We start from the raw sequence: 7,026 nt of genomic DNA on the forward strand, positions 1-7,026 counted from the left end.
TGGTCTCTTAATCAGTCTTTTGTACGTTGATTCTCAAAAGAAAGTTCTTCGTCTTCTCCTTGTGGAGGAAAATTGATTTATTTTCCTTTCATCATACGTACATTAAAACTATTCTGGTTGTTTCTTTATTTAATAACTCTTATTCAATAATGACTGATTATCTAATTGGGTTAGCCTTTTGGGCCTACCCAATTGGGCTTTTTTTGTGTGGCTTGAGATGGGACCAAAGGGAACAAATAAGACTCTAACTCCAATGGGCCTTAAGCTTTTCTGTCAACTCTTGACAAGTCCAAAGTTACCATTAATTATATTTAATACCACTATAAGAATATAATTGCACTCTAGGTCTTATTAATAAATTATATCCCAAGACTTTTGAAAGCTCAAAAATGTGTTGAAAATACAAGAGCTGTTTAGACCCCCAAATTAAGGATACAGCTTGGTTAATTTTACACTAACTTAATACTAAATGCGGAATAGTGTAAACACAAGCGTATAAGCAAGAGAACTACTCTAATCCGTATTTAAAATAACACAGTAGTAAAAGTGAAATGAACAAGAGTAGGGAAGAGAGATGCAAACATAGATAACACTAAGACGTGTTATCAAAGAGGAAACTGAAGAACTTGGCAAAAAATCTCTCCGTCGCTTTCCAAACTGAAATCGATTCACTAGACAATCAATTAGGATACATGGTGAGTAAGAGACCCTCCAAGCCTAATCTACCTGATGTACCTAAGCCCTCCAAGCTCTTACTCCAACAAGACTTCTCGGAACCATGTCTTGTTTTAGTTCTTTGGATCCTGCAACAAGTTTCATGTTGCATCTACCATCCTTGGCTTCTTCCAATGCTTCCCAGCAACACCAAAATTTCACTTGACACTCTCAAAGGGTGTGATAAGTGTTTGGGCTATTAACCTCTCAATGGTATGGAAATTGAGAGGTAGGAGTTGAGGAATTTTCACTAGCAAATGTGTAGAGGATTGTGGGTATGAAAATCTCTAATTCTCTAGGTGTTTGGCTAGGATTTTCTCTCATAAGCACTCCTCAACATTTGTGGGTAATGTGGGTATATATAGTGTGGGTACAGGAAGTGTGTATCAGACTGGACAGGTTGGCAGAATAGAATGCCTCGCTGGTGTCTCGCGGGAAAGCCTTACCTGCAAGATACTCGCGAGACACAGCTATCTCCATCTGGCCTGACTCTTCGCATTCCAGCACGTGCAAGGCACATGAGTCATTTCGCAAGTAGCTAAGTCGCGAAACACCTATGAGAAATCTTCAGTCTTTAAATGCTTAAGTCTTCACTCTCTCTCTCTCTCTGTCTCTCTCTCTCTCTCTCTCTCTCTCTCTCTCTATATATATATATATCTGAAAGCTCAAAAAGTGTTGAAAACACGCAAGCTATTTAGACCCCCAAATAAAAGTTACGGCTTGGTTGACTTTACACTAACTTAATACTAAGTGTAGAATAGTGTAAACATAAGCGTATAAGCAAGACAACTACTCTAATCCATATTTAAAGTGACCCAACAGTAAAAATGAAATGAACAAGAGAGTAGGGAAGAGAGATACAAATACAGATAACACCGAGACGTGTTATCAAAGAGGAAACCGAAGAACTCAGTAAAAAACCTCTCTGCCGCCCTCCAAGTGGAAATTGATCCACTAGACAATCAGTTGGGATACAAGAGTGAGTAAGAGACCCTCCAAACCTAATCTACCCTCTGTACCTAAGCCTTCCAAGCTCCTACTCCAAAAAGGCTTCTCGGAACCGTGTCTTGTCTAGTTCTTCGAATCCTGCAACAAGCTCCATGTTGCATCTGCCATTCCAGGCTTCTTCCAATGCTTCTTAGCAACACCAAAACTTTACTTGACACTTTCAAAGGGTGTGATAAGTGTTTGAGCTATCAACCTCTCAATGGTATAGAAATGGAGAGGTAGGAGATGAGGAAATTTCTAAAACAAATGTGTAGAGGATTGTAGGTATAACAATCTCTAACTCTCAAGGTGTTTGGCTAGGGTTTTCTCTCAGAAACTCTCCTTGACATTTGTAGGTAATGTGGGTATAAATAGTGTAGGCACAAAAAGTGTGTATTAGATTGGACAGGTTGGCAGAGCAGAATGTCTCATGGGTGTCTCGTGGGAAGGCCTTACCCGCGAGATACTCGTGAGACACAGCTATCTCCATCTAGCCTGACTCTTCGCATTCCAGCACGTGCAGGGCACATGATTCATTTTGTGAGTAGCTAAGTCTATACTCGTAAGAAATCTTCAGTCTTCAAATGCTTGAGTCTTCACACTTTCTCTCTCTCTATTATAGAGAAATCCTACAATAAATATAGGGTATAACAGATTGAATATAATTACAATCAAATTTGGTATGGAATATAAGCCAACAAAACAAATAGTTGTAAATAACAACTTTACAATCTCCTCCTTTGGCTATTCCGTGATAAAACCCCTAAAACAAACTCTAGACTTTAACGTGAGTTTAGGAATAGTGGCAAAACTCACTCACACCTAATCTAGAAGTTGTGAAGCACTTGCTATCATATACTTGTTGCCTGAAACACTTGCACACAAACAAAACCTTCATTAAGCTTATGACAAGTTAAATATAAGGTACGTACATGAGCAAGTAAAATGCGATCAAGTTTGTAAGCACATCATAACATGTAAGCATATCTTTGATCAAACAAAACCCAGTCATTAACGAATGACTACAATGAACATTTAGTAAGAAAATGATCATTTGGACACACAATGCAATTAAGAACAATTCAAAGGATCAATTGCGTGTCCAACACTCAACCAATGCAAAATACACTAAGTACTTGCATCTAGGATAAAAGATCCTCATAGGGCACAAGAGTAAGGTACTTAAGACATATTAGTAACATCTTAAAAGTACAAAAAAATGCTACAAAAGCATTGAGATAAACACAAAATAAATTGAAATAAAACTGAGATTAAAACAGAGTATTTAAGTTTTGAACAAAAACAGTAAAAACTATAAGCATAAAGCAACAGTTATAAAAACTAAAATAAATAGTAGCTTCTTCTTCTAGCTTCTTCTCCCCCTAACACCATACTCCCCCTATCAATGACATCATCTCCCTCTTTTTGTCATGGAATAACTAGTCATTTTCTCCTAGCTTCCGTTGAATTTCGTCCAATTGAGTTTGGAGTAATGTGAGCTTTGAATCAAAATGACTATGGTAGGAGTATATGATAGATGCCAGCGCGGATATTTTGGTACTAATCTCTTAAAGAGCAGTGGTGATATTTTCTAACTGTTCATATAGGTATAGGGTGTAGAGCTCGAGGTTCCCGACGGTGCATGACTTTCTTGCTTGGTGGTCTTCTTGGTGTGACTCATACTTGCATGAAGAGTATGAATGTTAATTGGACTTGGCCTTGGGTATGGGCGCTCATCTTCCAAGGGATGGACACATTTGAGCTTCAAAATCCTTGAGATAAGGCGACAAAAAGGAATACAATTCCTTGAAGCGGTCCGATCAACTGTTTTCGCCAAGATGTGAAAAATATGAGAGCACACATCAATCTCTTCGTCAATGATCAGATCATTCAAGAATAATGCTCGACCAAGATTCATATATCCAGTGCTTGACAAAGGATAAAGGTTGCCACACATGATCATTGAGAGAAGTCTTAATTCAGGAGAAAGGGATGCCACATTGATTGACTTCTTATTGGAGGATAATTCCAAATTAGCTGCTAAAGTCTTTTTAAGAAACTCTTCATCTAGGTTCAGCTCATCATATATTGACGGTATGGGGAGTATTGACCAGTTATTGTTAGGATTAGTGCCCTTAAATCCTATTGTATGATGCTATGTATGATATTAAATTTGACATTGTGTATGACATTATGTATGACTTAATATTGTGTTTAATGAATTTGTTTTATTATTATCTGAAATAATGGTAACATGAATTTAGGACATTATCATTTGGTCCATGAGATGCATAGTATGTGATTTATGTGAAAAGTCATAGAAGATATAAATCACAAGTTCTTTGTAAACTTAGAATTATAGTTCGTAGTCGGTGATGAAATTAGGCATTTCATCTGTGAATACTATAACATATCAATCATGATGATTTGTCTTGATCATGGAAGTGAAGACTTCTGGTTGATGTGTTAATATATTTTAAGAGTTAAGACATATTGTACTGGACCGTTGTGAGATTTATTATTTTTCTAATGACTATCATATGAATAATAAATCTCACGACTTGTATTTGCATGAACTCTTAATCCTGAGAGAATAATGGACCTAATCATAAGGTGTAGGTTGCTTTGATATATCAGGAGTGAGATCTATAATTATGGTCAAAACCTCAGTATGTTGGGCAGCCACATTTAGTGTTGATGGAACATGTATTCTCAAGATGGAATTCATAATCTCTTAATGGAGATATAAAGTATTCCCTTGAGAGAAGTTTAATGAGTTTGTTATTCAGAGAGTTAGGCCTAACTACTTTAGTAAGACTAAAGTATATATTTATGGAATTGGATTTCATAAATATATAATGAATAACATTAAAGGATTAAACCGGGCACTCAAGGATTAAGATGTAGTAATTTACAAAGTGGCAGTCTACATTAATGACTTTGTATTACTACGAAGATTTTATGAAGGGGTTACATGTATAATAAAGTCATGGGATATAATTATAGGTAAGGCCTAGAGTGCAACTATATTTATATAGTTGTATTAAATATAGTTAATGGTAACTTTGGACTTGTCAAGAGTTGACAGAAAAGCCCAAGGCCCATTGGAGCTAGTGTCTTATTGGTCCCTTTTGGTCCCACTCCAAGCCACACACTTAAGCCCAATTGGAAAGGCCCAAAAGGCCAGCCCAATTAGATAATTGGTTAGATAAAAAAAGGGAAAAATGTACAGAAAAATGTGTGTGAGAAAAACATCATTAAAAAGTGGTGTATATGAGAGTGTAAGTCACTCTTCTGATTATTCCTTAGTAACCAATTGAGAGTCCACACTTCTTGGGCATTAGTGGAATTGGAGTGAAGATCAAAAGTATTCCTAAGTGCTTCAATCTTCAGTTTTGAAATTCACCGCTTCAAGGTACGCTCACTTGTTCTCTAATTCTGAAATTTACTTTGTGCATGTTATCAATATTGAATGAAGTAGATCCGTCTTAAACTTAATTTTCCACTGCGTTCACATCTATTTCCATCAAATGGTATCAGAGCGGTCTTCAATTTCGTATTGTTTAACATGTTTTGTGAGTTTTAGAATTGGAGATGATAGTTTCATATTGTTAGAAGATTATGTTTTAATTTTCTGCATGTTATTGAAACTATGATTTGATGAAAACTAAAATTGATGTTATGATGTTGTTTAAATTTGAATTTAAGTATGTTCAATTGATCTTTAAGACTTTAGCATCAATGAATTTCAGTTTTGACATCATTCTCTGTCCATCATGTTTGAATGAAAGTTGTTTTGTTCATAAAAACACGAAGAAAACTGCCTTAGAAAATTTCTGGAAATTTGAGTTTCGTGATTTTCGATCGATCGAAAATCACTTTCGATCGATCGAGTGAAACAGTGATCAGACCTTTTAAATAGATTGATTTTCGATTGTTGATCAATCAATCGAATCTGTTTTTTCGATCGATCGAGAGGCGATCGAGTATCAATCGAAGGAGTCAGAGGACCAAGTTTGAATTTCTTAATTTTTTCAATCAATCGAGGGGCACATTCGATCGATCGAAAGAAAGAAAATCAGAATTTTTTCTAAGTGCTTTCACATGTAAAAGTACTAAGACTATGTGTAATTAGATTATGCATGTTTTGTATTTAAAAACCTTTTCTTTAAAAAATCTAGTGGGAGAGAGATACAAGGGTTGCATCTCACGGCTTCCATTGTTGGTTCATAGTAGTGTAAGATATATACTTTGTCTTAGCCTTGAGCTTTGCATTCCATGCGGAGAGTATTTATTTCATGGTCCTACAAGATTGAATTTCTTGGTTTATAGTGGTATGATTAAACACCTTGTCTTAGCCTCGAGCTTTGCATTCCATGCAGAGGGTGTTTTCTATCGTGTTACTACAAAATAAGCCTGTTAAGGGGATGAAATGTGGCTGCACATGATTCTAAACAATGGTATACACTAGACTAAATATTATAGTATCCTCTATGTTGAGTTCTTACTATCATTATTTAGAGGCCAAATGTATAACGGCATATTATTAGTGTTTGATAAGAGTTATCATGATAGCACTAATAATGAGAATTGTTCTTAATCAATCATAGTATTTTATATTCACTCTATGCTGAGGGATATTGAATATGGGATTGGGTTGTCGTTGCATATATTATATTATGGTTTTATTAAGATTCCATACTATATGTTTATATGCTAAATTGATAATGTCCAATTTATTGATTATATTCATGTTTATTGTTTTCAGATTTAGAACATGGTATCATTTAGCCCACTTGTAACTATTCTTAATCAAAACAAACTGACTGGATCCAACTATGTTGACTGGAAAAGAAATTTTGACATTGTTCTTACTGCTAAAGAGCATAAGTATGTTCTTACTAAACCATGTCCTAGCTTTCCTTCATTAGATGCTCTTTCTGAGGAAAAACAACGATATGATCGTTGGCAGAAATCTAATGAGATGGCCAAGTGCTACATCCTAGCATCTATTTCAAATGTTCTACAGCATCAAATGCAGGATGTAGAACTAGCTTCAGACATTATGCTAAGTCTAAAGGAGATGTTTGGTGAGCAAGGCCGTTCTGCAAGGCAAGAGACCATGAGGCAAATTTATAATACCAGAATGGCTGAAGGTACTTCAATGAGGGAGCATTGTCTTACAATGATATCTAATCTGAATACATTGGAAGTTTTAGGTGCCGATATTGATGGAGAATCCCAAGTGGATATGATACTCCAGTCGCTACCAGAATCATTCAAGGAATTCAAACTTAACTATAATATGAACAAAAAGATTTATAC

The sequence above is a fragment of the Quercus suber genome, unplaced genomic scaffold, assembly GCF_002906115.3.
Source record: "Quercus suber isolate HL8 unplaced genomic scaffold, Cork oak 2.0 scaffold_105, whole genome shotgun sequence".
NCBI lineage: Eukaryota > Viridiplantae > Streptophyta > Magnoliopsida > Fagales > Fagaceae > Quercus > Quercus suber.